At 42.2% G+C, this 12,500-nt stretch overlaps 1 protein-coding gene across 1 annotated transcript in view; it reads right to left on the reverse strand.

The window, feature by feature from the left end:
* Window positions 1–12,500, reverse strand: part of LOC145397848 (uncharacterized) — a 352,766-nt gene that overhangs the window by 193,730 nt on the left and 146,536 nt on the right. The gene's annotated exons all lie outside the window — the stretch shown is intronic.

Here is a 12,500-nt window from a genome sequence, read left to right on the forward strand (position 1 = left end):
TTCCTGATATGCATTTATATAGCATTATCATGTCACCTCTTTTCCTTCTCTCCTGTAGTGTTGGTAGATTCAGTTTATTTAGTCTTTCTTCGTAGCTTAGGTCCCTTAAGCTTGGTATCAATCTTGTAGCGGCCCTTTGAACTTTTTCAATCTTGTCTATGTGCTGTTTGAGATGAGGACTCCGGACTACTGATCCATATTGCAGGGCTGGTCTAATGAATGATGTTATTATCCTTCTTAGCATGTCTTCATTTATGTATGTGAATGCTATTCTCATACTTGCAAGCAGTGTATACATGTTCCGTACCTTCTCGCTGATGTGGTCAGCCGGAGATAGTCTGTTATTGATAATCACACCTAGGTCTTTCTCTCTTTCTGATGTGTATAGGGTTTTATTTCCTAACTTATAATCCCAATCAGGTTTTTTTCCACTTTTACCAAAATTGATTACATGACACTTGTCCACATTGAATTCCATTTGCCATGTACTACTCCATTCATGAAGTTTATTTAATTCTTCTTGTAGCTATTTACAAGAGTCTGTGTTAGTAATTCTCCTTTGTATTTTTGCATCATCTGCAAACATATTCACATAGCTCTCATTTCCAGTGTTACTGTTTACATCATTTATATACACTAAAAACATGATTGGTGCCAGCACTGAACCCTGTGGTACTCCACTAGTCACTTCTTTCCATGATGAGTAATTTCCTCTTAGTACTTTCCTCATTTCTCTTTTTATGAGAAAGTCTTTTATCCAACAAAACAGTTTGCCTCGAATTCCTCCTTGATGGTACAGTTTCCATAAAAGTCTTTGGTGTGGTACTGTGTCAAAAGCTTTCTTGAAATCTAAATAGATACTGTCCACCCATCCTTCCCTTTCCTGTATTGTGTTTGTTACTCTGTCATAGTAGCTCAACAGATTAGTAACACATGATTTTCCTTTTCTGAAACCAAACTGTCCTTCTGTTATCATACTGTGTTCTTCTAGAGGATTTAGCCAAGCTTTTCTTATAAGTTTTTCTAATACCTTGCTTACAACACTGGTCAATGATACTGGTCGGTAGTTGAGTGGATTTTGTCTATTTCCTTTCTTGAATAAGGGGACAATATTTGCTTTTTTCCAAATATCAGGTAGTTTACCTTGACTCAAGGATTTCTTGAAAATTAAAAATAATGGTTTACTTAACTCCTTTGCATATTCTTGTAATACCCAACATGAAATTTCATCAGGACCACTTGCTTTTCCTCTGTCTAATCTACTTAACTCCTCCTGTATTACTTTTTCTGCTGTTTGTATATCTGGTAGTATGTGTGGACATGGGTGTTCCACATAGTCCCTCTCAAATTTTTTTTCTTCTGTAAAAACTAATTGGAAATTCTTATTTAGTGCTTCACAAATATCTTTCTCTTGTGTATAAGTGATTCCCTCGTCCGTAATGGATTGTATTATATCTTTTACTTTGGTTTTTCTTCTGATGTAGCTGTAAAACAGCTTTGGTTGATCACTACTTTTATTTATTATATCCTCCTCAAACTGTTTTTGGGCTTCCCTCCTTATTCTTGTATAGTCGTTTCTTGCCTGTTTGTAATTATTATACGCCCTTTCACTATTGTGTCTTCTGTATCTATTCCACAACAAATCTCTTCTTTCTTTTGATTTTTTTTACATTCTGTATTGAACCATTTCTGTATTTTCTTATCTGCTTCTTTGTGCTGTGGGATGTACTTCTGGACCCCTATTTCATAAAATTCACAAAATTTTTTATATACAGCATTTAAATTTTGTCCTCTAAGCTCATTTTTCCCAATCAACTTCTAAGAAATACTTCTTTAGGTGTTGATAATTTCCCTTTTTATAGTTTAGGCTCTTTTTGTAACTATCATTGCTGATTACTATGTCATATGCTATCCTGAAGTTATAATTATAATTTAGTACTGCATGATCGCTTTTGCCGAGTGGAGAGTGATATATTAAACTGTCAATATCATTTTCTTGCCTTGTAAATATTAGATCTAGCACTGAAGGTACATCAAGTCCTCTTTTTCTGGTGGTTTCCCTCACATGTTGCGTTAAGAAAAACTCTTGTACGAGATCCAGGAGCTTTTGGTCCCAACAGCTTTCTTGGCTATTTATATCTAGAGTATTCCAATTTATATTTGTATTGAAGTCCCCAGTTAGTATAATTCTTTCCGATTTCTCTTCCATTTTATGTAGCAATGATCTTACACTCTGAATTGTACTCTCTGCCAGGTCCTCATATTCGTCTCTTTCCCATGTGTTTGATCTGGGTGGCATGTACAAATTAGCTACAATTACTTTACCTTCAGATGTGTCGATCTCTACTGCAATTAGTTCTACTTGTGATGGTATATCTAGTTTTATTTCCTTGACTTTTAGATTTTTCTTAGTTAATATTATAATTCCTCCTCCTTTGTTTAAATATCTGTCTCTTCTCCATATATTGTATTCATCTAAGTTTAGTATGTCATTGGATATCCTTGGTATTAATTTTGTTTCAGTTAGGCATATTATTTGTGGTTCATTTTCTCTGACATAATCATTCATCTCTAGTAATTTAGATACCATTCCATCCACATTTGAGTACATCAACTTTATCATCTTGTTTATATACTTGTCATGACATGGTTCTACTACCTTCCTCCCTTTTCTTCCATCCTGTTTGTGTACCACTTTCGTACCTGCAATCCTATTACTTTGTAAAAAAAAAAATTCTTCTCCTCTTCTGATCTTCCCTCATTTTTTGTTTTTGCTTCCTCCCTTTTCTCTTTCAGTAATTCCAGTTCCTCTTGTGTTAGGCATCTTTTTATCCATACATTTTTGAACTCCTCTTTTTCCTTAAGATTCTTTGCATTTTTTAGTATCTCTTCCACAGTGTTTACACTCTGGAAAGTCACCTTTAGAGGTCTTGTCTTGCTTTTCTCGTATGTGTGTATGTGTGTGTGTGTGTGTGTCCTGGCTCATAACAATTGGACCCCCAGGTAATGATGCCCATGAAAGTAATTAGTCACCTGAACCGAGATCATTCATTCCTCTAGGTGTATCAGAAATAATAAGGTTCCTGGATATCACACCAACCTGACACCAGACCCATATAGCCACCTGTATTCGTTCTGACCTTAGGATATCCTGTAATGCCTCATTCTCAGCAACGTATTTTTCATATCGGTTGTACACTCGTGATCACTAATTACTGACCAGAGAGTTAGCCAAAGTCGTGGTCAGGCGTAGGCTACACAGTCAGACACACTCCACCATCGTTTCAGAAAGGTTTAGTGCTTCAATGAACAATTTTCTAAGCATAACTGAAGCACTTCTGTTTCACATATATTACTTTCTCAAGTAATATATGCATGGTAAGAAATAGACAAATTTGGTCATAGCTGTTTTTTTTTTAGTGTATAATGAGTGCTTGATATTTGAATTTCCTACACTGTTTTATTAATCTCTTTATTATTTCACCTACCCATTTCTTGAGGCGAGCCTTTAACCGAGCTGTTGGTAGGTGATATACACGATTGCCATAGCAGCCGGCATTCACGCGACATATTCTAAGTAAGAATGCTTTATAATACTTATATCATTGACAAAAGTTTACTATTACTATTACTTTGAACTGACTGTTTTTCTCTAGAGATAACAGGCCCCGTTGTCCATAGATATAAATAAGCCTAGATGCCACATGACACTACTTTGGATGCGTCTGCGCGGCCGCCATCTTGGAACGGTCAAGGCAGACGATGTCGTGTTCCTGACGATGATCAAAGCTGACCACTCTTTACCTAGACATGCAACAGCACTGTGCTGCTTTTGGGTGTAGAAAGCGTTGGAATATATCTGTGGTGACACAGACAGCGCGAGCGGCTCAACTGTCTGGTTATGCAAACGTCCCTCAGCTGCCTCTCTATCCTCCAAAAGGAGGATGGTGGGTTGCAGAAGGGAAATTTAAGCCTGCAGTCCACCGAGTTCACGTTTCAGATGAACCAGGAACCACAACCATTACCACCACAACAACAGCCACCACCTTAACAATCACCACCACCACCACCACAACAACTACTACCACCAGCACCACATCCACCACCACAACCACCACCACCACCACAACATCAACAACATCCACATCCACCACCATAACAACAATCTCCACCAAAACAACAATCACCACCAAAACAACAACCAGCACCATCACAAAAACAACCACCACCATCACAACAACAACCACCACCATCACAACAACAACAACCACCATCACCACAACCACCAGCACATCAACCACCACCATCACAACAATAACCACCACCACAACAACACAGTCACTACAATCACCACCACCACAACAACCACCACCACCACAACAACAATCACCACCACAACAACAACCACCACCACCACAACAACAATCACCACCACCACCACCACCACCACCATCATCACAACAACCACCACAACAATAACCACCATCACAACAACAACCACAAAACAACCACCACCATCACAACAACCACCATTACTGCAACACCCACCACCACAACAACCACCATCACAACAACAACCACAACAATAACCACCACAGCAACAACCACAACAACTTTCACCACAACAATAACCACCACAGCAACAACCACCACCATCACAACAACAACAACCACAATAACAACTACAACAACAACCACAACAACAATCGCCACAACAATAACCACCCCCAGGGGGGGGACCATAAATGCACCCACCATCCGCCCCTCTCCCGGTGACGACTCAAGGTGCCTGGAACCACTGTCTGACTCTCTTCTTCTTCATTTCTGCAACATTCGCGGCCTTTCATCTAACTTTCGCTCTGTTGAGCACCACTTCTCCTCCTCTAAACCTCACCTTCTTTTTCTAATGGAGACTCAGCTGTCTGAGGCAACTGACAGCAAACCCTTTTCTGTATCCTCCTACTTTCTCTATACTCATTTCAAAGCCAAAGGTGGCTGTTGTGTATATATACGCAATGACTTATCTTGCTCTCGTGTTCCTGAACTCGATTCTTCTGAATTCTCCACACTCTGGCTTCGACTTTCCTGTCATTCTCTGACTAAATATATTTGTGCTGTTTACTTATCCCCTAATTCTACTGACTATCAAAAATTCTTCGACTATCTTACTTCTACGATGGAACACATTCTATCCATTTCTCCTTTCTCTGAAATCTCCATTCTTGGAGATTTCAATGTTCACCACCACCTTTGACTCTCCTCTCCTTTCACGGATCCACCTGGTGAACAAGCCTACATCTTTTCTATCCTTAATGACCTAAAGCAGCTTGTACAGCACCCTACCCGTATCCCTGACCGCCTTGGAGAGAGCTCCAACATACGTAACCTCTTCCTCACAACTAATCCTTCTGCTTACTCTGTTAATCTTTTCTCTCTGTTGGGCTCCTCCGACCACAACCTTATTACCTTAACCTGTCCTATCACTCCGGTACGGCCTGTGGACCCTCCAGGGAAATGTCGTCTGTGGCATTTTGGAGCCGCGGACTGGGAGGCCCTCAAGCAGTACTTCTTTGATTTTCCCTGGAATGATTATTGCTTCCATGGCCGGGAGCCGTCTGAGTGTGCCTTGCGCATTACGGAGGTTATTCTCTCGGGCATGGAAGCATACATTCCTTTCTCATATCCTTTGACTAACACAAGAAAGCCTTGGTTTAATCACGCTTGTTCTAATGCTGTCTGCAACAAGGAGAGGGCCTACAAAAGGTACCGGAGCCAACCCATCCCTCAATCACATCATCTTTACGTTTCTGCTCGGAATCATGCTAAGTCTGTTCTTCGCTCTACTAAAAATAATTTCATCCATACTAAATGCTCTCAACTCTCCAACTCGAATTCTTCCCGCTCCTTCTGGCACCTTGCCAAAAATCTTTCTAACAACTTTGCCTCATCATCCTTCCCTCCTCTTTTTTACTCTGATGGTTCTGTAGCTATTTCTTCTACTGATAAAGCAGATCTCTTCGCACAGACTTTCTCCTCCAATTCCACCTTAGACGATTCCGGTACTGTTCCTCCATCACTTCCCCCCCTCTGACTTCCTCATGGCTGACATTCAAATTTCTTCAGTTGATGTATTTTCTGCCATCACTGGCCTCAGTACTAACAAGGCATATGGACCTGATGGGGTCCCTCCTGTTGTTCTCAAGAACTGTGCTTCTGTGCTTACACCCTGCCTAGGCAAACTCTTTCTCCTTTGTCTGTCAACTTGTACCTTTCCTTCTTGCTGGAAGTTTGCTCTCATTCAGCCAGTCCCAAAGAAGGGTGACCACTCCCAACCCTACAACTATCGTCCAATTGCTTTAACGTCCTGTATTTCAAAAGTTTTCGAGTCAATTCTCAATAGAAAAATTTTAAGGCATCTTTCCTACCACGACCTTCTTTCCGATCGTCAGTAAGGGTTCCGTCAGGGACGCTCCACTGGCGATCTTCTCACCTACCTTTCAGACTCTGGGTCATCCTCCTTTCGGGACTTTGGCGAAAGCTTTGTCATTGCACTTGACATCTCAAAGGCTTTCGATCGAGTCTAGCATAAATCTTTGATTTCCAAACTGTCCTCCTACGGTTTCTATACTTCTATCTGTGCCTTCATCGCTAGCTTCCTTTCTGGTCGTTCTATAGCCGCTGTTGTAGACGGCCATCGTTCTTCTCCTAGATCTATCAACAGTGGTGTTCCTCAGGGCTCTGTCCTATCACCAACTCTCTTCCTTTTATTCATCAATGATCTTCTAAGCTGTACATCTAACCCTATCCACTCATACGCTGATGACTCCACCCTTCACCTTTCCATTCGGTTCCCACAACGCCTATCTCAACAGTTCCTTCAACAAAAAAGGGATGAGGCTATGGCACACCTAATGTCTGACTTGGCTCGTATCTCTGACTGGGGTAAAAATAATATGGTTGTTTTTAATGCATCTAAGACTCAGTTCTTACACCTATCAACCTGACAAAATCTTCCACAGGTATACCCACTAATGTTTAATAATATTCAGCTTAATCCTGCAACATCCTTGAACATGCCTGGGGTTTCATTTACTCGGGACTTATCTTGGAAAGATCATATCACATCTCTTGTAAAATCTGCTTCCAAGAGATTGGGTGTGCTAAGCCGACTCTGCTCTTTTTTTACCCCTGCACAATTGTTGACTCTATACAGGGGTTTTATCTGCCCCTGTGTGGAGTACAACTCTCATGTGTGGGGAGGCTCCCCACATACAGCTCTTCTCAATAAGGTGGAGTCAAAGGCTTTTCGTCTCATTAACTCCCCTCCTCTTACTGACTCCCTTCAACCTCTGTCTCTTCGCCGCACTGTTGCATCTTTATCTCTTTTCTATCGCTACTTTAATGATCACTGCTCCTCTGTCTGCTTGCATTCCTCCACCTCTATAACGGGCGCATAGCACCCGTCTGGCAGCAAACTCTCATCCCTTTTCTGTCCAACTCTCTAATGCAAGAGTTAACCGTTACTCCCAGTCTTTCATTTATGCAACAGGTCAGCTCTGGAACTGTCTCCCTCTGTCTGTATTTCCTGCTGCCTATTATTTCCAGTCTTTCAAACGCAGTGTGTCCAGGCATCTCAATATGATCGGATCTTGAATTTGGCTCTCTATTGTATTTTGTTTTTCTCTTGGAAGGAACTGTTACTGCGGGCTCATGGCCTTTGGTTCCTTCTTCCTCGAATAAAAAAAAACACAACAACAACCATTACCACAACAACAACCACCATCACAACAACAACCACCATCACAACAACAACCACCATCACAACAACAACCACAATAACCACCGCAGCAACAACCACAACATCAGTCACCACAATAACCACCACTACAACAACAACCACCACAACAAGAACCACTACCACCACCAGTGCAACAACCACCAACACAACAACCACCACCATCATAACAACAACAACAACAACAACAACAACAACCAATACAACAACAACCACCACCACCAGAAGAACAACCATCACGACCACCACAACAGCAACAACGACAACAACCACAAAAAATATCACCACAACAACCACCACCACCACTACAACCATCACCACAACCACCACCACCACCACAACAACAGCAGCAACAACTGTAACCACCATCACAACAATGACCACCACAGCAACCACCACCACAACAACTACAGCATCCACCGCCACCACCACCACAACCACCACAACAGCAACAACAACCACAATTATCACCACAACACTTCCATTATAACCACCACCACCACAACAATCACCACCACAACCACTACAGCATCCACCGCCACCACCACCACAACAGCAAAAACAACCACAATTACCACCACAACACTTTCATTATAACCACAATCACAACAACCACCACCACCACAACAACCACCACTAACACAACAACCACCACTAACACAACAACAACCACAATGAACACAACAACCACCACCACCACCACCACCAACACAATGACCACCACCACCACAACAACAACAAAAACCACCATCAACACCAACACAACAACAACAAAAACCACCATCACCACCACCACTGCCACAGCAACAACCATCAGTACCACTACAATTACTACCATCACCACCACAACAACAATAACCACCATCACCACCTCCACCACAACAACATTCATCTTCATAGTCTGAATTCGCTCTAAGAAAAAGTCCCACTATTACATTGGCAACTTTTGGGAGTTAGTGAGCGCTCCTATTGAATAACATCAAACTTGTGATATATATATATATATATATATATCTCGAGCCTCTGTGGTACAGTGGTAAAGTGTGTGTTTTCGTACACCGAAGAACGAGAGTTCGTGCCCCGCCAGGGTAATAAACTTTGGGAGTGTTCTTCTGGCCACATACTGCTTGGCGGACATCAGGGGTGCTGTGGTTGAACCAGTGTCACATACTAAAAAGTATGCGTGCACCCAGTCGGTTTGCGCGGGCCGATTACACTTGGTTCACAGACTGCACACACATCCAAAGCCACTACAACACTACAATTACACTTACAAGCACTTCTCATCCTACACACAATCTCTACCAGAGATATATATATATATATATATATATATATATATATATATATATATATATATATATCTCGAGCCTCTGTGGTACAGTGGTAAAGTGTGTGTTTTCGTACACCGAAGAACGAGAGTTCGTGCCCCGCCAGGGTAATAAACTTTGGGAGTGTTCTTCTGGCCACATACTGCTTGGCGGACATCAGGGGTGCTGTGGTTGAACCAGTGTCACATACTAAAAAGTATGCGTGCACCCAGTCGGTTTGCGCGGGCCGATTACACTTGGTTCACAGACTGCACACACATCCAAAGCCACTACAACATTACAATTACACTTACAAGCACTTCTCACCCTACACACAATCTCTACCAGAGAGCCTAAGCCACTTGGTAGAGATACATAGGCTGTATTGTCCTCACTGCAATAGGGATAGGCCGGTCCTACGGTGGACGCTCAAACGGCTAATGAGATATGTCACCACATTCATATGTCTTCACTTTCATATGTCACCACTTTCACATGTCATCACCTTCACATGTCACCACTTTCACTTGTCACCAACTTCACATGTCACCACTTTCAAATGTCATCACTTTCATGTGCCACCACGTTCATATGTCAACACTTTCACATCACTAACTTAACATGTCACCACCTTGATATGCCACCACCTTGATATGCCACCACCTTCATATGCCACCACCTTCATATGTCACCACTTTCACATGTCACAAACTTCACATGTCACCAACTTCACAAGTCGCCACTTTCACATGTCGCCACCTTCGCATGTCACCACCTTATCTATATTTATATGAAAGGGAGGATTATACACATACACACACACACACACACACACACACACACACACACACACATATATATATATATATATATATATATATATATATATATATATATATATATATATATATATATATATATATATATATATATATATCTACCGGGTATCTATTGCCAGAAGCCTCAATCCCTTTTGCGGTGGCCACAAACAAATCGCCTCCAAGTCGCCCTGTCCCCCGCCATTTCACTGCCCTGCTCCCAACTCACACCCCCCTCTCTCATACACCTCTCCACCCCATCCCTCCATCTCATCCTCGGCCTCCCCCTCCATCTTCCCCCCTCCACCTCACTCACATACACTCTCTTCGTCAGTCTTTCACCCTCCATCCTCTTCTACCGGGTATCTATTGCCAGAAGCCTCAATCCCTTTTGCGGTGGCCACAAACAAATCGCCTCCAAGTCGCCCTGTCCCCCGCCATTTCACTGCCCTGCTCCCAACTCACACCCCCCTCTCCCATACACCTCTCCACCCCATCCCTCCATCTCATCCTCGGCCTCCCCCTCCCTCTTCCCCCCTCCACCTCACTCACATACACTCTCTTCGTCAGTCTTTCACCCTCCATCCTCTCCTCTCCACATAATGTATGTATATCTATATATATATATATATATATATATATATATATATATATATATATATATATATATATATATATATATATATATATATATATATTTATTGCCAGACGCCTCAATCCCGTTCGAGGTGGCCACAAACAAATCGCCTCCAAGTCGCCCTGTCCCCCGCCATTTCACTGCCCTGCTCGCAACTCACACCCCCCTCTCTCATATACCTCTCCACCCCATCCTTCCATCTCATCCTCGCCCTCCCCCTCCCTCTCCCCCCCTCCACCTCACTCACATGCACTCTCTTCGTCAGTTTTTTACCCTCCATCCTCTCCACATGGCCAAACCACCCCAGTGTGTTCCTCCTAACGCTTCCTATCACATCCACATCCACACGACAACACTCTTTTATATCTTCATTTGTCAGCCTGTCTCTCCATGTGACTCAACAGGCTCCTCTTAAATAACTCATTTCCACTGCTCTCACTCTTGACTTGTGCCCTTCCAACAACGTCCAAGCTTCACTTCCATACGTTAGAGTTGGTATCACAATACTGTCATGTAGTAACTTTTTCACTTCCATGCTCACTTCCTTGTTTCTTATCACTGCTTTCAAGGAACCAGCAACCTTTCCTTCCTGCTGTACCCTTTCAAGCACTTCACCCTCCAAACCTTCATCCTTACTCATCACTCTACCCAAGTACTTAAACGTAATCACATTTTCCAATTCCTCACCATCCAACCTCGCTGTACATTCACTGACTTCACCTCTTTCAAAGACCATCACTTTACTCTTCCCTACATTCACCTTTAGATTCCGTTTCTTACACACTCTCCCAGACTCATCCAGCAAGCCTTGCAGCTCCCTTTTGTCTTCACTCAACAACACAGTATCATCTGCAAACAACAGTACAGGGAGTTTCCAAACACTATCCTCTCTCATCAGGGCCACTCCAACATCCACTACACTACCTTGTACCTCTTTTATTACCCCATCCATGTACAGATTGAACAACCATGGAGACATGACACATCCCTGTCTCAACACAACCTTCAAAGAGAAAAATTCACTCAGATTACCATCCACACGCACTGTAGCCTTAGCACCATCATACATACTCTTCACAGCATTCAACAACTACCCATCTACTCCATATATTCTTAATACTTTCCATAATCCTTGTCTATCCACCCTGTCATATGCTTTCTCCAAATCCATGAAAGCCGCATACAACTTCTTTCCCTTCTCTAGAAACTTTTCCATTAAAGATCTAAGAATGAATATCTTATCTACACAACCTCTTCCCTTCCTAAAGCCTCCCTGTTCTTCTCTAAGTAATTGCTCTGTTATTTCCCTAACTCTGTCAATAAGTATCCTACCATACACTTTTCCTATTATACTAAGAAGACAAATGCCCCTGTGTTTACCACTCACTTCTTTTTCCCCTTTTCCTTTGTACAAGGGAATAATTATACCTGACTTCCAATCCTCCGGAACTCTACCTTCCTCCCAGGCCAATCCGCACATCTTCCACATCCATTCTACTACTATCTTTCCCCCATGCTTCAACATTTCACCACACACTCCATCAATTTCTGGGGCTTTCCCCAATTTAACTTTCTTCATTGCATCCACAACTTCTGTCCTACTGATTTCTTCCTGTCTTCTCACCTCCCTCCTTCTCCCAGCCATTCCCCAGCCACTTATACTCGCATCACTTTCATCCTCTATGTTCAACAATTCCTTAAAGTATTCTCTCCATCTGCTCACTTTTTCTCCCTTCTCCACTAGTAATCTATCATTTTTATCTTTCACTTCCCTGGAAACTTCACTTCCACCCTGTCATACTCTCTTCACCTCTTTCCAGAACATTTTCTTACAGTCCCTCCACTTTACACTCAAATACCTTCCAAATTCCTCATCCACTCTCTTCTTACTCTCTCTTACTAATCGTGTAACCTCTCCCTTTCTTTCTACACATAACTCT

The sequence above is a fragment of the Coenobita brevimanus genome, chromosome 43, assembly GCF_032717465.1.
Source record: "Coenobita brevimanus isolate Jiangsu-jjx chromosome 43, ASM3271746v2, whole genome shotgun sequence".
Lineage (NCBI taxonomy): Eukaryota > Metazoa > Arthropoda > Malacostraca > Decapoda > Coenobitidae > Coenobita > Coenobita brevimanus.